Consider the following 25,000-nt stretch of genomic DNA (forward strand, 5'->3'; position numbering starts at 1 on the left):
AGCTTTTCTTACAAACTCAAATTCCAACATTTTACTCCTTTATCGAATGAGGTGGCCACTTCAAACGGCTTTAAACTTAATTAAATAAGGAGTTTTGTCTGGACATGGCGAAACGTTCTGTTTTAGCTTCCTGCTGTACCGTAACCTACGCCAAACAAGGATGTTCACGGCGATAAATATCATCACCGTGATACCCAATCCTGCTAGTAGTATAGGGTGAAGAATTTCCTTATAAGTTGGTGACAGGTGGTCCATTTCGGTTAATTTCATCAACCGCTTGGCAACCTGTCTGTTGTACGGGAGAGGTAGTGCTGGCATTGTAGACGTCCACGTGAAGTTTGCGAAGTAGGCTCGTTCTCTGATGAGTGTCCTTAGACCAGTCACCATGGAATTAGGGGAAGTCCCGATACAACCATCTGCTGCAACAAAGATGTGGGCGAAAAACGTGGATCCGTCAGGGCATGATACATTGAAGCCGTCCTTGTCGTATCGTATCCACGAGCCATTGTTCAGTCTGTAATTGAACTCATTATTGTCAAAGGGATAAAGCTTATCCAGACAATTTTCACTTGTATGGGAGAGAGCACCGTCTAGCACTATACCTAACTCGCATGAATCCATTGAGTTTTTATGGAATTCAAATGAGTCAGCTGTACATATTTTTCTATCCATTGCGTCTGAACAGTGAGTTAATTGATTTAAGTCTTTAATGACCGTATATGTTTCCTTGTCTGGGGAAATCAATACGTGTCCTGTCAAACTGGATATTACTGGATTTGAGTGATTCGTCATGAAAGTCGGAAATGGTGATATGCTGTAAGATTGCCAGGCATCAGAAGAATCAAAGGGAATTGTAATCCTAATCTTTTTATTATCAACGCTTACTGTAATTAGGCTGTAATAAAATTCTAGCCTACGTTCGCCTAACAAAGGAACATAGCCTAGTTTATCCCTTCCGTTCTCCAGAATTAACTTTAAGTAATTTATAGGCAACGAATGGGGCGACAGTACACCTTTAGTTGCTAACGTGATAGCTTCTACATAATCCTTGGATTTCTCAATGAAATGTGCAATTCTGTTATGTATGTGATCTATCTTTGAATCATAATACGTTAACGTTGCTAACAAATCCTGTACTTCCATAATCTGAATGATGTTATTTGAATGTTCATTTACTAAAACCATAATTTGATTGATTGAAGCTAACTGATTCCTTAGTTCTGACATAATCAATTCATCTTCATGAGTCAAGAACTCAATTTTCTTATTTTGATTACTAATTTTAAGACGATTGGAAATTCCTAAACCCAAACTTGCAATAGACCCAAAGATGTTTAATGCAGCATAAATAAATGGATTTCGTCTTTCTTTATGTTCGTGTCCTACAGTCCACATCAAAAGGTCATAAGCCAAAGATCCTGTCTCGTAAGTCTTATTTTTCAAGTCATCAGATAGCATCTCTGCAACTTTTGATGTTGATCCAAGCAAACTCTCTGTAGTCAAATGAAAATGTCTTCTATGCAACTCATCCAATGAGGCAGAAAACCTTGAAATGGCGGTTCTTAAGCTAGTGACATCATTCTCTTGAAGAAAAATTGCTTGCATATTCACTTCTACAACTACGTTGCTCAATGTAATAAAAACGTCTTCTTGTCTTTCAAATATAGTGCCATATTTAAAATTTATACTTTTAGTTTTAGAGCTCATCCCACACGAGAAAAATGTCTGAGCGAACAATATTACTCCCAACAACAAAAAATTCATCTTGGAAACCTTTAACGAGAAAAATATATGTAATTACTCCTGTATTAAGAAGAAAACTTTTAATCACATAAAATAAAAAAAAATTTCCCTCACTTCTTTCCCTCTCTTTTCTTTTTTCTTTTTAATTTATTATGTGAGCCAATGGTACTATTCTCTCATCTGTGGGTTGGGATACGTTTTGAACTCTAAACCTATTGGCCGTTAATGTTTCCAAAATGTTAAATGGGACTTCAAACTTAGGTGTTAGTTTATAATTGAGTCCTATGCGCACATTGATTTGTATATAAATGTTATCACCCACGGTATATGTTTTAGTTGGCTTCGCTATTTTATCATGATTCCTTTTCATTATGATTTGTGATCCTTCTAAATTCTTTCGAAGGATATCATATCGACTTATACTTGCATTTATACATTCTTTTAAAGGATTTGATAGATTAGTTGTAGGCGTTAATACATGGAAAGGCGTTCTAACTGGGGTACCATACAATGCTTCATGCGGTGACATTTTAATTGATATATAATATGAATGATTCAGAGTACTCAGTGCTGCCGGTATTGCAATATCCCAGTTGGGGTCTGATCCCCCTAGTGTTACTCTTAATATATTTAAAATCTTCCTATTTGCTCTTTCCACTAGCCCATTCGACTCTGGGTGATATATCATGGTATTTATTTTCTTTATGCTGAGGAATTAACACAATGAGGTAAGAAAGTGATTATTAAATTCACCACCCGAGTCTGAGATTATCATGTGTGGAATTCCATGTTTACAAATGTAACACTCGTAAAACTTCCTAGCGCATTCAATCGCAGTTTTAGTTTTAAGCGCTATTTGTTCTGTATATCGAGATAAAGCATCTATAATTACTAAGAGGTGCTTATTTCCTCTGTCTGACTCGTAAAATCCTGTTAACAAATCTAAATGTATTCTTTCAAAGGGTTGATTGGGCACAGGATAAGCCCCTAGGCTGACAGGTGTTTTCGTATGCCCTTTGTTTTCCTGACATGTGCGACAATTAGCTATGTGTCTTTTTATATCTGTAAGCATCGTATGCCAATAAAACAATGATTTGGCTTTCTGTGACATTAATGAGAACCCCGGTTGTCCATGTAATGGATTTGAATGCAACCAATTTAGGACAGTGGAAATAAGTGAGATTGGTACTACTACCTGGTCGTTAGTTACATGTGGTGTATTGCGGGTTTTCCTTGTCACAGTCCTACACAGAATATTATCTTTGATTATATAATTCTGCTGCTTATACTTTATATATCCCTTTTTCTTATGATTGCCTTTCAAAGCATTTATAATTGTTTCTATTTTCTGATCTTTTCTTTGCTCAGTCTCTAACAATTCAGCGCTCCAGCCTAAATCTTCTTGTTCAGATATCGTTTTAACAATAGGCATGGATGTTGATATATCTATTAATTCAGCTAAAGGCTCCGTACAAGATGACACGGGGTTGCGTGATAATGCATCCGCAATGATATTTGCTTTCCCAGGTAAATACCCGATTCTTGCGCCAAAATCTTGAATGATCAAATGCCACCGAGTTCGTTTAGGGCTTTGGTTGAAGCCTTTAAAGAACTCTGTTAGTGGTTTATGGTCAGTAAGAACCTTAACGGGATAACCGTAAATTATGAACTTAAAATGCACTAGTGAATTAACAATAGCTAGCTCTTCCTTGTCTATTACTGCGTACTTACTTTCGGAAGTTCTCAATTTTCGAGAATAGAAAGCTATCGGGAAAAAAATGTTTATCATATTGCTGAAGCAATACCCCTCCTACTCCTAAGTCTGAGGCGTCTGTTGCAATGAAAAATTCCTTACCGAAGTCAGGAAATTTTAAGATAGGAGAACTACACAGTTCATCTTTCAAGGTATTAAACGCCTGTTGATGTTGCTCAGACCATATGAAATCTACGCCCTTCTTCGTAAGATCTGTTAAAGGAGCGGCTAATATTGAATAGTTGCGTATAAAACGCCTGTAATATCCACTACAACCCAGAAATTGCTGTATTCCCTTGACATTAGTAGGTATGGGAAAATTACGTATAGCCGACACCTTATCATGGACTACTTTAAGACCTTGGCTTGACATCATGAAACCCAAATATATTAATTCTGTTTTGAAAAATTCACACTTACTAATCTTTACCCTTAAGTTATGTTGTCTTAATCTCTGTAGTACTAATTCTAACTTACGTAGATGTTCTTCTAAGGTGTTGGAAAAGATTACAAGATCATCCATATAGGCATGCAATATATCCCCTAACAAGTCTCCAAACACTATGTTAATCATTCTTGTAAATGTTATAAGAGCACAACGTAAACCAAAAGGCATCCGTAAAAATTCATAATGTCCCCTGGCTGTGCTGAAGGCTGTGTATGGGATACTATCTTCTTCTAATGATATCTGGTGAAAGCCTTTAAGTAAGTCCAAACTGGTAAAATATTTATTCTGACCTAACAAAGACAAAATATCGTCAGTACATGGCACTGGGAATCGACCAGGGATTGTCTCCTCGTTTAGACGACGGAAGTTGACGCAGATACGCCATGTTCGATCTTTTTTCGGTACAACTATTGAAGGAAAATTATAAGGGCTGTTTGATTTCCTAATGACTCCTTCTTCTAGCATTTTACCTACTTCATCATTTATTTCATTCTGGAATTTCATAGGGAGTCTGTATGAGGGCACATAGATAATTTTCTGCTTGTCCTTTAACCTTATTTGATGCTCGATCACATCTGTTTTTCCTAAGGATCCATCCGTAGTGGAAAAAACATCATGATATTTAGTTAAAAGTCCAAAAATATTCTGCTGAATTTCTTCGTCTTGAATGTCTTTATTGATTTTATTTTTAATAGACCGCAAAAGGGATTCATCCGCAACTGATTGAGAGTGATTGATCTCAGCAACGGTAAGAATACGATGTTTATAAACTTCTACATCCAAGATATGTTGATTTTTGTGAATTACTAAAGTGTTATTTAAATGATTACAGACTTCAATATTACATTGTTGATGTGAGCCTACTGTATAAATAGCTTGTGTGACAGACAATCCGTTAGTTTTCAAAGTGTCGGAAAGGATTAATATTTCAGATCCCGGTAATGTTTTCTTTATTTGCACTATTAAATTCGAAGTTACGTTCGGTTCGATAGATTGCGTGCAAGATGATATTACGGGTGAACGAGAATTCTGCTGGGTCGCGTATATTATTTCTTTATTAGTGAGACAAGTTATTGGTTCTTCAACGTACGTTACGGTTACATTTGTCGTCTCCTTTTTATCCAAAACTGATTTTAAGGTATTAGAAGACTTATAGAATTTCCCTTTGATATACACGCCGTGCTTGGCAGGGGCTAAGATAATGTTTTGATTTCCCATAGATGGGTATCCTATAATTACAGCTGGATACATATCAATGTTTTGTACAACAACAAATGTATCGGCAAACGTGCGTTTACCGACTTTGAACTGAACATGAGTTATGCCTATGACATTTAATTCATTATTTCCTATACCCGAGAGTCTAACTCCGGATTTTTCAATAGGAAAGTTCGAAAACAACAAATGATGTGTCTTCAAATCCATGATATTACGTGGACTACCAGAGTCAAAAAATAACGTAAAGGATTTGTGTTCTAAATTTACAGCATATAAGGTTGGTCATAACTCATTTTGGCTTATTATTGTATGAATTCGTTGCAAATCTACGGGAGCATGCACTGTTTTACTTAATTCGGCCGTGTGTTTCATAGGAAAATCTATTGTCTCACAATTATCTGATAAAACATTAAATTGATTATTCAATACTATTGATGTTGACATGAATGACCTTGACCCAACATCACTCTCTTCCCCTCTGGAGTTAACTATGTGGTATTTGCTTTGCTCTGCGCATTCTGAAAATTAGTCTGACCTTGCGAGGTCTGGTTTGACAACCCAGGCTCAGAGATATTCGAAGAAGTGTTTGTTTGCTTTGGACTCTGAACTACATTGACATTTGGTTGTTTCTTCTTATTGTTAAAATGAGGATTTTTCTTTTTATTTCCATATGGAACTGACTGTGGAATTGACTGTGTATTTCTGGGATTCTGTTGTGTCTTACGCGAGTAACATTGATTGTATGAATGAGTTGAACTGTTATGTATCAAACAGAATTTCTTTCTGCAGTCCGCGCTTAAGTGACCTTGACGTTTGCAATTATAACACGTCATTCCCGCTACTTGACTATTAACTACGTTCACTGTTTGTGGCTTTGTTTTATTCTTTGCAAAAACTTGAGTTAACACGGGATCGAGATCTGGACACTTGGACATGTGTTTCTTTATCTGTTTATATACATCCAATTCCGTACTTGCATGCGTTAACTTTTTATCAAAACACCGCACTAAAGCTTCAGGCAACATAAGTGTCATGCAAGTTAAATACATTAATCGTAAAAAATCTTTCACGGAGATGTTATCCCTAGTAACCCAAGTGGAATTACCTAAAATGTCCTGATATTCATTAAGCCTATCAGCTATGAGAGCTGCTCTCTCAATAACATTAAGCCGATTCATAGTGGCTTGATTAAGTGTATTTCTTAACGTTAATACTACATCCAAGGCTTCCTCACCCCCATAGACCGCGCGTAACCTAACTTTGAAATCATCCCAGGTAATTGCTTTTTGAAATGAAACACCTCTTAAATACGCACTCGCATCCCCCTTAGAAAAATCTATAAAACTTTTAGCTTCTTGTAATTGTACAAAAGGGTCTACGATTTGTTTGGCATTTAAATGGGAATCGACGGATGAAATCCATGACTCCACATTTTGTGGCAAGAACCCATTGACTCGACCCTGAAAAGGAAGGATTGCTTACCTGGCATTTACAAGCGTCACAATTGGAGGAGAATTAGTCTGGCCTACGCCACTAGTTCCAGGGGTAGGGCTCACAGGGGGAGTCATGACTGCTGTATTTCTTTTCCTATCTCTTCGACCCCTTGCAATTCTATCAAAATATCTATATGAATACAGACGTCCACTGCGTAAATGCATATGTATAATAAAATTCCCCAAACAATGTTACTAATCCCAAGACATTTCCCGAGAATTTCTGAAAGAAAACCGAACACAAAGATATTTCCTGTAAATTTCTGAAAGAAAAAGGAATTAGCACAAACAGAGAAAAAATTCTAGATGAGAATTCGGAGTTGAACACAGTTTCCTTTAATGAAAGGAAAATAAAAGAATAGCAAATCACTCACCCCAGTAATAATCGACTAACGACTCGTGATAACTACACTTCACTGCCCAAACTGGAATGAATTCAAAAATTTGTACTTAGCTTATATATGGTTCTGTGTGATGTCGACACATCCTCTCTCTCTCTCTTGATGTTTTGTTAGCGATGTATCGTTCGAGTTTCCGTTGAATGTAGTGCTTCCTGGATATGTTTTGTAAACGTTGAACGTCAGTCCTTGGGTTTCCTAGGATGTTGATTGAAGATCCAGTTCATCAGTTTGTATTTATAACATTCATTAAATGTTATATATTTCGATGGACTATGTTACTTAGTCAAAATTGTAGATACATGTAGATAACGTTGAGTTCTTGAAGATCTTTCTCTGGTTTTACAGCTTTATTTTGAAGATCTTCCTCTAATTCTTAGAGTTTATTATTATAATTACTTGAAGATCTTTCTCTGATTCGTAGAGTTTAACCGCTGCCACCATTTATAAGTGTGCTACTTTTATAAGCACACATTGAGTATGTGTTGTTTAAGATGTTAAGTTTCGATAACGAAGTACATCTTATTAGCTTTAAAAGTATTCATTCTCTAAAAACAACAGAGTTAAACATCTCCATCATAGGAGGGAGCTGGTTTGGTCAGATGACGAATTCTGGTGAAGTATAGATATGAACTGATTAAATTATCGATATCACAGATATCGTATGCTTAGTGGACGTAGCATTTTAAACACAATCTCGGAAGACACCTGCATCCGGTGACGTCACAAACTTTCACACACTGATGCATTGGTGTTGACGTTTAAGAAAAATGTTACATTGCCGAGGCTGCATAGTGCATCCTGTTTATGATTTTACATGACTACAGCAAATCTCACGGCTAGCATCTTCATCCAAAAGGACATATTACGTCATGTGTTTTAAACATGTAATAACAATAATTTCATTTATTACATATATATATACAGTATATATATATATATATATATATATATATATATATATATATATATATATATATACATATATATATATACTGAATATAAATATATATATATATATATATATATATATATATATATATATATATGTATATATATATATATATATATATATATATATATATATATATATATATATGTATATATATATTTACATATATATATATATATATATATATATATATATATATATATATATATATATATATATATATATATATATATATATATATATATATATATATATATATATATATATATATATATATATGTATATATATATATATATATATATATATATATATATATATATATATATATATATATGTATATATATATATATATTTACATATATATATATATATATATATATATATATATATATATATATATATATATATATATAAAACGGATTTTGAGCGAAGCGAAAAATCTATTTTTGGGTGAGATGGCCATGTCGTCCTGATGGAAGTTCCTATAGGGTAGCTTCCTAGGGTATATTACAACTACGGCGATATTCCCAGAGAATTTACCTTAAGGTACCAGAATTCTAACTCCTGGAGCGAGTATCCCTCATGAAAGGGATATCGCGACATATCAGAGGACGTATTCTTGACACGCCACATGGGAATCTGCATCCTGGACAGAGATTTCGTCTCGTAGGAGGCGATTGGCAAGAAACGAATTCGGGAAAGAAAAAGGGGGAGCCGCTCCCAAGGCTCCCTATCTTCCGATTCGTATGCGTGCCTGGCGCCAATCCTGGCGCCATCTGTATTCCTTGTAGCGTACACGAGGTGCTACAGATACTGTATGTAGGGAGGGGTCCTACGGCCCTTTCTTAGAAAGGCAAGGGCGGGTCCATCAGGACGACATGGCCATCTCACACAAAAATAGATTTTTCGCTTCGCTCAAAATCCGTTTTTTGGGCTCAAGTCATGTTGTCCTGATGGAAGTATACCAAAGCACTACTGTATCTTTGGATTCTCAGAACGTGCCGTACTCCCCGGATGTAATTTTTCCCGGTCGACTAGACCTAGAGACCTAAGATGTTACCGTTATACATCTTTTCAACTAACTATAAACCATGTTAGAGCTTCCTGCCCCCTACAGGGAAGAGTCCTACTAGACTCTGGAAAAGTCTCGAAGAGTACATATACCTATGTATGAATACCAGGCAAGCTAATATAGTGGTCTCGCCCTATATTAAGTAAAGCATAGTTTGTAAAGAACCACAGCGTCAATATGAAATATCGACCAGTTCTCCGCACAATACTTGTATTGGACAAAGGTTTTATATCCGCATAGGAGGAAAACCAATGCAACATAGCTTGCATAAAGGAACAATTCTATTAGAATTATCCCAGATAAGGTACATAGAATGAATGCTCAATTATACCAATAAATTGACACAGGTGAAGGAGACGCAAGGTTCTCAAGAACCAGTTTATTGACAGGCAATAAATAGACAGGTTAACCACAATTATATATATATATATATATATATATATATATATATATATATATATATATATATATATATATATATATATATATATATATATATATATATATATATATACATAAGAACAGGATAACCCAAAACTTTAAGCATAAGTATGATAGTAAACAGAGCTTGTTTGTCTGAAAGAAAAAACATTAAATGCCACTTTTAAGATACCGAGGTATCAAAGTCATAAAAGTCTGTATTACAAATCAATGACATTAGCGTTAGAAACGCTCGGCACCCATGTCTGCACTTATGCTAGGTTCACCTTCGGAAATGGAACAGTCTACATGGGCAACACAGTGCCCTCACTTAGTTTGTAGTACAGTATGTAACTACACACTCACCCTGGAATTAATCGTCCCAATTAAGACCACTGTTCCTCGCAAGGTTAAACAGTAGGGTTAACACCGCAACCCACTGCTACCACAGATCTCTTTAGTTCCTCTACTTGCTTCGCATAGTGGCGAAAGAACACTCTGGAAGACTTCCAGCCAGTGTATGAACGGAGATGTTCAAAATCCATACAATCAAAGAAATTTAAGGATGAGGCAACTTTCCTTGGATCGTGACCTGCGGGTGTATTGTCAGGATCCGCTCTGCGAATAAAATATGTGATTTTCGCTCTGAGTTGATTCAGAGATAAATTTGAGCCTGATGTTTCTCCCTTGAATAGTTGACCACCCTTGAAGTCTGAAGTTCTATGAAGATAGACCTTTAGGCATTCTACTGGACATAGAGATGCATCTTCTTTCAGAGGGCAGATTCTCCAGGGACCCCACCTGTTGGTGGGTAACTCATTCTTGGCGAGAAACGTAGGATCCGGAAACAGGTTCAGTTCTCCCCCATCCAGGAAATGAACACGACCTGCCTCTCTCGAGAGGGCTACAATCTCACTAACCCTGGCCCCGGACGCGAGTGCAAAATAGGAAAATAACTTTTTGTGTCAAATCCTTTAACGCACACTCTTCATTGCTCAACAGAGAAGCGAAATGAAGAACTTGTCTAAAGACCATGAAATGGGCTTTGGAGGTGCTGAAGGTCTGAGCCTAGCACAGGCTTTCGGGACTTTATTAAAGATCTCGTTACCTAGGTCGACCTGGAAGGCATATAGAATGGGTCTTGTCAAAGCAGACTTACACGCTGAAATCGTGTTAGCTGCCAATCCTTGACCATGGAGGTGGAGAAGAAAGATAAGCAGAAGTCTGTCAAGATCTCCTGCTGATTCTTCGCCTTGACAAAAGGCCACCCATTTTCTCCAAGATGACTCATATTGCCTTCTAGTAGATTTGCACTTATATTCCTCAAGGAAGTCTATGCTGGCTTTCGAAAGCCCGAAACGCTTTCTCACCGCTAGGGAGAGAAAATCATGAGCTGCAGGGTCCGGGTTTTCTGTGATGAAGCGCAGACAGTTGACTTCTGGACTCCCTGGGTCAGAACTGGATCTGGTAGCGGTACAAACTTCAGCTACAGTTCCAATGCCGGGGGGAACCACACGCTGTTCGGCCACTTGTGGGCCACTATTGCCGCTACCCCTTGAAGGATCTCAGTTTGTTGAGGACCCTCAACAGAAGGTTGTGAGGAGGGAACAGATAAATCTTGGACCATCTGTTCCAGTCGAGGGACATCGCGTCCACTGCTTCCGCTAAGGGGTCCTCGTACGGGGCACGTACAGGGGCAACTTCTTGTTGTCTTTCGTCGCAGAGGTCTATCTGCAGTTCTTGGACTGATTCAGAATGAAGGAGAATGATCCTGCGTCTAAGGACCATTCCAACTCTATCGGTGTGAACCTGGATAGAGCCTCCGCTGTCACATTGCGGACTCCTTGAAGTTGAACTGCCGACAGGTACCACTTCTTCTTTTCCGTCAATCGGAAGATGGCCAACATCACCTGGTTGAGAGGTGGTGACCTCGATCCTTGTCGATTCAAGTATCTCACAACTACCTCGCTGTCCATCACCAACCTTATGTGGATCGAGTGACGCGGGGAGACTTTCTTTAAGGTAAGGAGCACTGCCCTAGCTTCTAGAAAGTTTTATGTGAAAGGTCTTGAATAACTTGGACCAAGTCCCCTGGACTTTTTTCTGATGAGAGTGACCTCCCCATCCCTCCTTCGAGGCGTCTGAGTGAATCGTCACCGACGGGGGAGGTGGCTGAAGAAGAACCGACTTCTTTAGATGTCTGGCTTGGGACCAAGGCCTGAGAAGAGTACTTAGCCGAAGCGGCTGGTCTTCTCAGATCTCTTCGCGCGTTTGATGCATAACTTCTCCAAACTCCGATTGCATCCTTTAGCTGTGCTCTTAGCACTGGGTCTGTCACCGAAGCAAACTGGAGAGAGCGCAGTACCCTCTCCTGCTCGCGTCTTGATATCCTTTCGGAATCTAGAAGTCTCTTGACAGAACCCGCTATCTCCTTCCTTTTCTTCGCCGGGATGGAGAAACGGTGTGACAAAAGGTCCCAGTGGATTCCCAGCCACTGGAACTTTTGAGATGGAGAAAGTCGAGACTTTTTTCTGTTGATCTTGAAGCCTAGGTACTCTAGGAACTGGATCACTTGACTGGAAGCTTGCAAGCATTCTGTCCCGGATGCTGCCCACACCAACCAGTCGTCCAGGTAGGCTACTACCTGAATTCCCTTTAGGCGTAATTGTTTGAGAGCTACGCTCGCAAGCTCCGTAAAAATCCTTGGGGCTATGTTTAGCCCGAATGGCATGGCTCCGAAGGCGTATAGTCTTCGTTGTAGCCTGAACCCTAGGTAGGGGGAGAGTCGATGGCTAATTGGAATGTGCCAATAGGCGTCTGACAAGTTTATAGAGACGGAATATGCCCTCTTGGGCAGTAAGGTCCTTATGTGTTGCAGTGTTAGCATTTTGAGTTTGCAATTCACTATGAACTTGTTGAGTGGCGACAAGTCCAGAATGACTCTGAGCTTTTCCAAGTCTTTCTTGGGAACACAAAACAGCCTCCCTTAGAAATTGATGGGCTTCGCCCTTCGGATCACCTTTTTTCTCCAACAGTTCTTGAACGTACTCCTCCATAACGGGGGTGGAGTGTTGGAAAAACCGAAGGCACGGGGGTGGAGTGCTGTACCAGCTCCAGCCCAGTCCATTCTTGAGTAGGCTGTGGGCCCAGGGATCGAAGGTCCACCGATCCCGAAATTTCAGAAGTCTCCCTCCTACCGGTATCACCTCACTTGGACTGCCATCCTGAGATCTTGCCTTCCTGACCACGACCACCCCTGAATCCCCTTCCCCTTAAATGGGCGTCTAGACGAGCCTCTGGCTGCTCCTCTAGGCTTTGCTCGAAAGGAAGTAGACTGCCCTTCGAACGCTGGGGTGAATGCCGTGGACTGTGTCGACACGGCCTGGGGTACCCACTGAAAAGTGGTCGGGGTTTGTGCCACGATCTGGGGCACTGGGGGCAATGGCAATTGCAGTTGCTGTTGCTGTCTAACAGGCTTGGCTGGCCGAGATGGTAGCCTAGTCCTCATAGTCTTCCTCTTTGGTTGAGGACCCTCATCTGGGGAAGACTTTCTTTTGATAGCCAGGCCCCACTTCTGGAGAAGGTTTCTATTCTCCAAGGCGGCCTTATCAACAACTTCTTTGACCAAGTCGGTAGGGAAAAGGTCTTTTCCCCAAATGTTGGAGGAGATTAGTTTCCTTGGCTCGTGCCTCACCGTAGCCGAGGTAAACACGAACTCCCTACAAGCTCTCCTTGCCTTGACGAAGCCATAAAGGTCCTTCGTCACTGTGGCCTTGAACATTTCATGGACCTTGGGGTCACTTGCCATCGTCTCGAGAGTAGTCTGAAGAGACATTGAGGCAGTCAGTCTTTCTTTTGTATCGAACTCACTTCGCCAAAGAAAGTCAGACAGCTTAGGGAGGTCCTCGCCGAACTGACGTCCGGCAATATCAGCCTCCAACTTTCCAACTGAGAACGTAAGATGGACGTCCTTCCAGTCTTTGTGGTCCATAGGCAGGGCCAGCGACAAGGGTTTACACTCCTCTTGGGAGGGGCAAGGCTTGCCGGCCTCGACTGCTTTTAGTACAGCCAGAAACCCTTTCTGTAAAAAGGGGAAGGCTCTAGTAGGCGATGACACAAAGGAAGGGAGCTTCCTGTTCAATGCGGCTACCTTTGAGTTAGAGAAGCCCCTCTCTTTCATCGAGGATGAAAGTAGAGCTTGAGCCTTAGCATGGTCCATCAATATGACCTCCTTCGGCTCTCTCTCCTCGTTTAAAGCTGGTTCCTTCCTCAGCCGGACATAACAGTCCGGATATGATGCCTTGCTGGGCCAGAATTCCACCTCCTCCAGGGGAACTGAGCCCAGCTTATCCGAGATGACGATCTTTCCAGTCGTCATCGGCATGTGCTCAGCATACCTCCATGGGTTAGCATCTGAGCACAAGGGAAGGTCTTTCACATTAAGCTTTTTCTGGGGCCCATGTGATTCTGCAAGGCACTGCATTCGCAGTTCCATTGCAGCCGCCTTCTCCTGATTCTCCTTCTGCATTTGTTGGATCATTCCAACAATAGAAGAGAGGGCCTGTCCCAGCTCTACTGGGAGACCGGCCGATGTTGAGGGAATAGGGTCCGGAATCTGAACCGGAGTAGCCGACACCTCGTCGACGTCTACCTCTACAACGTCTGGGGCTTGAACTTCATCCTGGGCTTCTGCCAGGAGGTCTTCCTCCAGACACTCGTCCACATCAGACATCCTGTCATCTAACTGGATGTCTTGCATCGCGACCGCGACTTCAGCATCCACCTGGATCTGAACTTAGGGGATCTCCTCTTGAGGCTGGGGAATCACTGCATCAGCTGATGCCTTAGGGAAAAGATACGCCCTCATCTTTTCACTTGGAAGATAAGGGCCAGAAGTGTTCTTTTGGAAGCCCCTTACCCAGGTACGAAGCTTCTTCCTAGCTATATCCCTTGATTCCTCCGTCCTAGGGGAATCAAAGGTCTCAGTAATCAGGTTAGTGCACACAGTACATACCTGAGGGTCCCAATACCGGAGATCATCCTTGGAGACAGCGCATGCTGCGTGTCTCCTACAAAACTCATGTCCGCAGAGGTTCTTGCTGTGGACGTTGCAGAAAGCACTTCCGCACTTCGGAGTGTCCTTCTGTAAAGAGAAGAAATTTCCATGAGTATCAAGTGAACTATGTATCACTGGATATGCATAGTATAGCATAACAATTCAGAAAGGAAAGACACACACTTGTGTTTCCCTCACAACCCATTGTTGCAGCCTTCCAGATAATAAAATCAAATGGTTAATCTCTTCTAGAGTAACCAATGCAAGGTTTCCAGAGGAAACAGGTGAAGCTCACACCTAAGCAATGATTTTAAGATCCTGGATAATAGACAGGAAAGAACTCACTTTCCTATCTGTAGGGCAACAGCAAAGGGATGTGCAAGAAAACACAAAAGTGTTAGAACACACAGTGCTGTACCAAAACCCTTACCATAGTTTTCTTCTTACTGTATATGTTATACTGAAGAATTCTAGTACAGTATAGGGGGATACGTGCCGGCCGGCACTTGCCGGCCGGCACACACCATAACTAGCTTTAAAGTATACTACTTAACAGCTATAAGGCGGCAGAACTCTGGTTCAAATTCATGTGCCGGCCGGCAGCAACTGCCGGCCGGCAACAGCCAATGTCGGCCGGCAATGGCTGCCGGCCGGCAACTACACAAGGTAGTACCCGGCTGCCGGCCACACTCTTGGTGACCGGCAGACAAGGGCTGACATAAGCTGGCCGGCAAAGGTACAAGACCGATGCCAGCCGGCAGCAAAAGAACCAGAGGACTACACCTGCCCGGCTGCCGGCCTCATAGGCCGGCAGCCGGGTCGGGTACAGCACTAGAAGAAAAATAGAATGGATGCCGGGATAAGAGTGTACACTACCTCCAAGCCCGGCAATCCAAAAGAGTGCATATAAGGAAGGGGAGAATCTAATTCAGGCTTCCTGACCAATGCCGTCTGGCTCTACAGGCAGGCATGGATGAGGGACCAAGGGAGGTCCGGGCAGCACTCAAAATAAAAGACCCTTGCCGGCCGGCAGCTCTGCCGGCCGGCAAGGGGCTGAGTCAATTCCACATCCTAACCTATACTAGGTCCAGATGTAGAACGACGCACAGTACTGTAATAGCTAGGCCATTACGGAGAAAGAGGGGGAAGGGACAAGAGGGTCCTACCAACCTTGCTTTAGTGACGGATCACCCGCAGCCAAGAAACTTATCTTAGCCTAAGGGAGATCTAAGGGGGAAGGCCAGCAATACTTGCCAGCTCCCAGAGCACCAAAGCAAGGAAGGTGTTGCTACTCCCAGGGAAAGAATCTTATCCTCCCCCGAGAACAGCAACAAGGACTAGTCTGGTAGATCACAAAAGAAGGAATCATATCCACAGAAACCTTCGGTAGTGACCTAAGGAGGCTAAGCCCCCTTTGTCTGTGTCAGGCCAGCGAGGGAGACTCTACCCCAAGCCAGACAAACACAGACTCAGACTAAAAAACTCTGTTGTTCTGTCGCTCTATGAACTAGACTTACTGGAACAGGAAGGTACAGTAACACCCCAGTATAGTTTTATCGAAAATAAATTCGGAAAAAACCACTTAGGGATAAGCTCAAGGCTTAAACAGAGAGAAAGGGATTGCATACCTTCTCCGAAGAAAAGAAAGCAACCGGGGAGTATGAGAAAGTATACTAAGGCTCCATAAGCAACTTAGCCTAGGCACCAAGAGAATCGATTACCTAAATCACCGAAACTCACTCGTATACTATCTTGGAAATATTCCACACAATCTTAAATGTATAAAACATAGCCTAAAGCTTCAATAAAATTTTTATTACACTCGGAAAAACCAAAATCATGCATGAAGTACTAGGACCAAACGACTAGACTATGGGCTAGCGTAGGCCAGAATGGCGAATACTTCGCCAAAATAATACTAAGCACGAAGGAAATCCTATGTAATGCTAAATAGCTAAAATTTATTAAAGCAAAATAACCGGGAATGTCGCTCTGACTAACTAAACTCATACCTAGCGAGCGACAGCGTCCAGGAAGCCTCCGGTAGGCTACGGCTCTTGTATCAAAGATTAATCCTATTAATCACTCAAAAATTTACCAAGAGCCTACATTTATACATAAAAGACATTATACTCAACTTATCAGAGGCCGACGAAGACGGAGAAGCCATGAAAAGTAAAATAAATCCAAGATTTGCGAGAAACACAGGAAAAAACACCGAGTTGTTAAGCTACGCAAAAAGGAATACAGATGGCGCCAGGATTGGCGCCAGGCACGCATACGAATCGGAAGATAGGGAGCCTTGGGAGCGGCTCCCCCTTTTTCTTTCCCGAATTCGTTTCTTGCCAATCGCCTCCTACGAGACGAAATCTCTGTCCAGGATGCAGATTGCCATGTGGCGTGTCAAGAACACGTCCTTTGATATGTCGCGATATCCCTTTCACGAGGGATACTCGCTCCAGGAGTTAGAATTCTGGTACCTTGAGGTAAATTCTCTGGGAATATCGCCGTAGTTGTAATATACCCTAGGAAGCTACCCTATAGGAACTTCCATCAGGACGACATGGCTTGAGCCCAAATATATATATATATATATATATATATATATATATATATATATATATATATATATATATATATATATATATAGATACATATATATTTATATATATATATATATATATATATATATATATATATATATATATATATATATATGTCCGTGTGTTTCAATTAATACACGCGTACGCATTTTTACTTTCTCTCTCTCTCTCTCTCTCTCTCTCTCTCTCTCTCTCTCTCTCTCTCTCTCTCTCTCTCTCTCTCTCGCTTACGTTTTTAATTGTGTGTTCAAGATTATATGTTTTATATAAGAGAGTAAGTTCAAAAGTAAGGTACATTTTTATATCCAATCTCCTCAAAGTTTCATTTCTAAATTCCTTATAATCACAACGCACTTTTCCGAAAACAACCAAACACCTGATTTGTATATTTACATCAATTCCCATCAACCTCTGCATCCTCAAGATGTAGATGCAGCATCCGTATTTAGCATCTAATTCCCCAGATGAATGTGTAAGACTTTGAGCAGAATTAGAGCCTCAGGGAGGGGGGGGAGGGTTCCTTTCGTTCTTTTATTGGATGTGTTTCAATCCAGACACTTTTGAAACGGTGTCTACCCCAAGGAAATACAAGGAGAGGGGTTCCGTGATTATTATTATTATTATTATTATTATTATTATTATCATTATTATTATTATTATTGTTGTTGTTGTTGTTGTTGTTGTTTTCGTTATCGGTGTTTGTATCGTTATTTTTTAATTATTATTGTTATTGTTATTGTTATTGTTGGTGTTCGTGTTATTATTATTATTATTATTATTATTATTATTATTATTATTATTATTATTATTATTATTATTATTATTATTACTGTTGTTGTTGTTGTAGTTGTTGCTCGTGTTGGTGTTGTTGTTGTTGTTGTAAGCTATATCGTGTATAAATAATTACATTTATATCTTCATCATAACATAAACTTGATATCCTCAAAATAAGATTCTTCCTATATTACTTATCTAATTCTCGATACTTTGTTCCAAGAGTTCTTAATGGAATATAAATCGGAAATTTAAATAGATTTCAAAATGTCAGAAGATATCAGGATATGATTACGAAGTTAATGGTGATTATTTACTTTTGATTAGAGGCGGAAATAAATATATCCTAGTAATTTATATTAGAAATCCAAGAAGTTTTATTACGATTTTTTATCATTTCACTATTATTCTTCGAGATATTTTACATTTTTGATGAAATAAAACGCAAAAAATATGCATAATAACACAGGAAATATAGCAGTTTCTTATAATTAAAGAATATCGTACCTTTTTCACTAGAAGGAAGATTAAACTTATAATAAACCATATTCAGTTTATTCCCTGATACTGAATAAATCATCTAACTCACCTTAAGAATGAAAACTGTATTGCCTTATTTACTTCTTGAATACAAAATAAATAATTTTCAGCAATAAACCGAGAGAGAAAATAAAATCGTACCCAATTTCATAGAATTGTCGAATTTTGTAAAATGAGAAAAACTTCCATCACTTCTCGAATGAAAATCAATAATCTACATCAACTTAATATTGTATAGAAAAAAAAATCATACCCAAATTCATAGAATTGTGGTATATTTTGTAAAATAGAAAAGACTGAAACCTGCTTGATTTCTCTCCACCAGACTCGGTCGAAACTGTTGATGTTGTCTGTGATGGAAGAAACGCATCATGGAAGGTGGAATGTGGCTTTCCGTTCTTATGGGCAAGTTCCTCTCGCTTCAGTTGTTTCTGGATTCGGGTCCTTCATTCATATGTTTTACTTTTGCATTTGATGTTTTCCTCAGATGTCTTATATTTTTTGAGCTAATATCACGATGTCTGCGCTATTGCTCTTGTTTTTCTTTAAGTGTTTGTTTTGTTTTTATGGTGGGTCTCCTTTCGACTTAAATTTTTATACCTTATCGGTTTTTTTATCGTCTAGTTTTCTCCTTTACCTAAATATTAAAAAAGAAATAGAATTTTAATGTATTTCCACATTTATTTTGCAGTAGTTTAGTTTGCCACTTTAATTTTTCGTATATGAAATAATCAAGCTTTCAACCGAGATTCTTATTCATTCTCATCAATAATAATGAAAAGGAAAAAAAATTACTTTCGGGTTATTGAATTAGAAATATAAATAGCTTGGAAACTTACCTTTTTTTAAGTTCTTCATTGAATAAGGAGAGACACAATTACCCCGCTTCAAACTGACAGGAACTATTTCTTTATATGTTATGGGTTATTTTTTTCCCTGTTGAAGTCCTTTTACGGCTTATAGCATCCTGCTTTTCAAGCTAGGGTTGTAGCTTAGCTGAAGTCTGTTTCATCCTTGCTGGCAAATGGAGCCGAACAACGATTTGAAAGCTTATCGCCGATTGGCTGTTGGTTCAGGCATCCTCCCATCCCTATCCCCGACGACGGAGTAAAACAATGCTTTTGTCCTTCGTACGTGATTTTAATGTCATCTTTATACCTTAGTTAGTTTGCGTAATATTTTCTTGGTTCTTTGGTCACACAAAGATTAGAGGTAGATGAACATATACGAAAAAGTACGAGTTGAAGTGAAACAAGTCCTTAAAAAAACTTTATCCAACTTTTTTTTTTTTGTATATGCTGTTTTTACCTACAAATGTCATGCAAACTTTAATAAAAATATGTGGATTTTGTAGAAGAAAAAAAAATCCTCTTGAATGTCATGAACCTAAAAATAATTCCTCTGAAAATTCGTTTAAGATTAACTCATGCGTTTCTATATTCGAATTTCAGAACAAGAAATGTTCCACTTTTCATTTATCTCTTCTTTCTTGCGTTAGTCGCTGCCATTTCCTTGTGTCCACACCTTAAATAGCTTTTCCACTGAATAATTTTAATCAGATATGCTTAGGGGAAGATAATAAGATTTTCCATTATATTGTTCTTTTTATTCTTATTTTCTTTTGACCTTTTTTTTAGGATATTCTGCTCTCCTAACTTTACAATTATCCCATGATACTTAGTTTTTTTTTTTCATAATTAAGTATTATGATGTTTATCCCCTTACTTTTAAATTATCTACCCCTTGAAAAATTTCTTCCACTTCCTTACTCATTCTAAAAATATTTTAGGGAAAGTTTTATATATTATTATTTTCTTAAATTTTGAAAAAACGGAAATACAATACTTGATTATATCACGAAATAGATTATCCAATATCATAGTTCTAACGTAAAAAAAAAAAAATACTTATTCCAAATAATGACAAAAGTGTAACATGAAAAAAAAATAACAGGGTAATAATGAGGATATTATTTACTTCATAATTTCATAATTATTGAAGATTCGGACTATATGTGATATTAAGAATGTATATAGGTTAGTAAGTGGTTTTGAGATTATGAAAAGTTATAAAAGAATATAATGCAATAGTTTGTTAAACAGAGATAATTTTGCAGAAAGGGAAAACCTACAAAATAATTTTGCAAGAAGCTTAGGGTCAAAGGTCAAAACCACTTTTAGATATAATATGAAGTTTGTTAAAGAAAAGCAATGATTTAAAAAAAAAAATAAAAAAAAAAAAAATATCTGAAGAGATTCTGAAGCTTTCCGATTAGATCATAGTAGGAGAGTTGGAAGACCCAGGCCTACATGGATGAGGATTGAGAACTGTGAAGTAGAAGATGATGAAATGAGAAGTATTGATAGAGGCTCAGAATAGAGACGACTGGCGAAATGTAACCGAGGCCCTTTGCATCAGTAGGGGTAGGAGGAGATGATGATGATGATGATGATGAAGGAATTAAAGATTATGACAACAAAACAATTATAAAAAGAAATTAAGATTTCTAGTTAGTTAAAGACTGACAAATTGGCATATTGATTTTGTTAATGATAGGTTAACATAATTTATCATTACCCCCCCCCCAAATAAAAAAAAAACGAGATAATTGATTCATTAAAAAGCCTAATTATGCATTTTATTTTGATTGCGTATTAAGAGAAATTTATTAAATGTCATTCTAAAGTCGCAAAATATTACTAAAACTTTTATTACTAAATATGTTAAATCAAAATTAATGAGCTTGAAAGTCCAAAGTTTGATGCCAATTAATATAATGAGTTATGCGAATCAAATCACGTGCAGTATAATTAACATGATATTAATTATACAACTTATCTTTTTTTTTTATTCTCTAAGTAAGATTCTCAGATGGATATAATTGAGAATTGAATTTATATCCAAACTAATACAAGCTGTAGCTACTATCAAAACAAATACTGATAATCATTGTTAAATATATGTATTTTGTTCATTAGTAAAAGATATAATATTTTATTAGAAAAAATATCCTCTGCATAGCATCATGTCTCTGATTTTTCCAAAAAAGAATTGTGGTTTGGAAGAATAATTAAAAATACATAACAGATATTAAGAGATTTTATGGCTTGAAAAACCCAAAGGGGTTTGATAAACAACATCTATCATTGGTCAATGCAGTTATAAATGTGTTGGGGTGTGAGTAATTCAATCAATTAGAATAGAAAGAATATTTATTATTCTCTTTCCCCTAGCAACACTAAAATGATGAAGAAGGGTAAAGAGATTTGTAGGAATTAAAGCCAATTGCCAAAAAAAAAGTAAAATAGCATAAATTGGAGGGGAATTGTCGAAAGATAGTTAATAGGTGCTGATATGTCAGTCTATACCCAAAAGTATTCTTAGTTCGTTAAATCGTAGTCTTCTCCTCCTTCCACTGTTTCTTTTGCAATCTGTAGGGCATATTTAAGGTTTGTTAGGGCAAGTAAACAAGTGTTGATGTTAAGAGTATATGGAAAGTCAAAATTCTAATGGAAAAACGTAAAATGCACAATTTGAAAAACTTAAAAAAAAAAAAAAAAAAAACAGCATACGGTCACTAATAGAATCTGGCCTCTAATTTAGTTCAGGTTTTAATGGGCATAATTATGTTGATTCTGTTTCTATTCAGGCACAAGATTCACAAAGCTTCCAACCCGCTCTCTCTCTCTCTCTCTCTCTCTCTCTCTCTCTCTCTCTCTCTCTCTCTTTCCGTAACAAAAAACTAAATTCCATTATGCATTATCAATTTTGACGGACACTTTCACAATTTACTCCCTAAAGAAGCAAATGAGAGGAACATATCTTGATAAGACCAAAAAATTTCTTTCAAATTTGACATTGAATTAATCAGCAACTGGTGAAGAGCTAAGACAGCCATTATATTATGAGAAATGAAAATTCTAATCTCATAAAAAAGAAGATTGATCCATTATTAAACTTTGAGTCATTTTTTGACTTTCAAATTTCATTAAAAAGAAAAATGCTTATTACAAAAATATTAACTTGCTCTCTCTTCGTCTGTGGACAGTTAATCTTTTTATTACACTTGGGGTTTATAACTCATGGTGGGAAAAGTGTGAATGGGACACCGATCGATATGGGGTAATTTCTCTAGAGTGACATCTCATCTTTATATATATATATATATATATATATACATATATATATATATATATATATATATATATATATGTAAACACTAGAAATGCACGAAATAACAAATTTGTTCTTTCCATAAAATCTTTTCCTCAAAGACTGCCCGGTATCGTTTTCTATTTGGCTTCGTCGTTTTTTCCGTATTTTAAAGATGAATCCAGAAAGTTAGCATTAATTTAGTCTCATTAGATTTTCATGATGATTCTTACCTTAAAACATTATACCTATTTAAAATATCAATCATTAAAAAATTCAAATAAATGTTATACTTGAGTTCGAATCCCGCTCGAGTTCGATAGTTCCTTTAGTGTCTGCAACCTAATCATCCTTTTGAAATAAGGATTGTGGTGTTGAGGGAGCCTATAGGTTTACCTCATGAGTCATCTGCAGTCATTGTCTTGCCCTCCCAGGTCCTAGCATGGACGGAGATGACCGTGGTCATTTATTCGGGCATATTTCTGCTTGATAAGACAATGGCACTGGCTTTTGCCTCTGACATTCATGAATAGCCTTTAAAACCTTCAGCATCGTCTCACAGATTTTTTCCAGAGTTAGAATATTAACACCATCTTTATCTTTACTTTCCCAAAGGAAACTATTATTTCTTTTTGGTGACCTTTGGAAATAAATAGTCTGCCCAATCAGCGAGTCTTTTCAGATTTTGCTTTAACTAGTGACCTCGGGAAAAGAGGGATTCCTAAGACCTCAAAAACATTTGTTTTACTTTTCATGAAGGTTAAGTGATCGTAAAATATTTCAGTAGGCCTGTAGGCCAATCTCAAGGAGAAGCATTGGAAGAAGATTCTTTTTCTTCTACTAAGATTATGATATTAGGATTTATATGATGGGATAGTTAAAGATAAATATAGACGAATAAGGAATATCAATATGCATAATTATCATATTATAGGAGAATTTACCTTATTTGTATCCTTATCTACCATCTAATATGATTGAATTATATATATATATATATATATATATGTATATATATATATATATATATATATATACTTTATAATATCTTATTCCTGCAGACCCACGGAATGCATAGGGCCTCAACAAATTCACGATATATGCCTCTTTCCAGTACAATCCCTCTGAGCTTAATCCAATAACTAGATCCAACGTCCCTGATCTTTGTCATCAGCCACATTTCTCTTTTGTACCATGTCCTATCCTACCCAGTGGCTTCTATTCCAAATGAAGGATATTTTGCATCAGTTGTTACACACATACATACAAATATATACACACACACACGCACAAGTACGCACACACAACCACTTATACACACAATATGTAAAGAAAGCTCCTTTCGAATAACAAGAAGTATGTCAACTAAAAAAAGTCGTATTGACAGCGTCTCCCCTTCCAATTGCAACTATTTTCTCCCACCATATAATAATCTGCTTTGATCTCCTTTCCCTTTTTAATATCCTCTTCTCTTAACTCTCTCCTCTTACTTCTCCCCTCCTCTTCCTATCTCTCTCCTCCTCATTAACTCTCTGAGGTTTCCCCCAATGGAGAAAGTCAGCATTAAATTGGCCTAACGCCTCAGCATTCACAGTCCGTTAACGAAGATTATTATTTTATCTTTTTTTCGGGTTATAAGTAGCCTAAATGAGATAAAAAAGGGTTTTTCTCTTGAATATATATATAAGGGTTTCCTTTTTTATTATCGATTAAAGAAGAGAGAGAGAGAGAGAGAGAGAGAGAGAGAGAGAGAGAGAGAGAGAGAGAGAGAGTCATCAGTTCACACATATTTTCCCTACATAAAAAAAGCCATGTCTCACGCTCTATAAACAGATGTATCTTTTCCCTGTCACGCTCAGCGGCATTACCAGGTACATAAGTACTTGGTAGTTCCCCGTCCCTCGGCTAGTGGGAGAGGGCGTAGTCATACTCTGGGGAGAGGGGATAGCCCGAGAAGTACACTTTCAAACAACACGCCCACAAATTGCTGAACCAGCTGGTTATAATTGGGGATTGGGGGAATGGGGTAAGTATTGAATGTGTGTGTGCGTGTGCGTATGTGTACATATCTGTTTAAATATTTACCTATCATTTTTGAGGAGTCGCATACACTAGTAATATAATAAATTATTAATATTATCGATAACGTTCCATTTGGCGTTTCATTCCAGCTGTATGATGGAACGTGATTTCTATGTTCCATAAGTCAAAAACATTCAGATGGACGCAGAGAGAGAGAGAGAGAGAGAGAGAGAGAGAGAGAGAGAGAGAGAGATCTCTTTCTCTATCTTTTTATTCCTATATTACTACTGGAACCTTCCTAAATCGTAAATCCTAAATCCTACGATCAAATGTAATCCCAAAATATTAACGTAAA

The sequence above is a fragment of the Palaemon carinicauda genome, chromosome 32 (assembly GCF_036898095.1).
Source record: "Palaemon carinicauda isolate YSFRI2023 chromosome 32, ASM3689809v2, whole genome shotgun sequence".
Taxonomy (NCBI): Eukaryota; Metazoa; Arthropoda; class Malacostraca; order Decapoda; family Palaemonidae; genus Palaemon; species Palaemon carinicauda.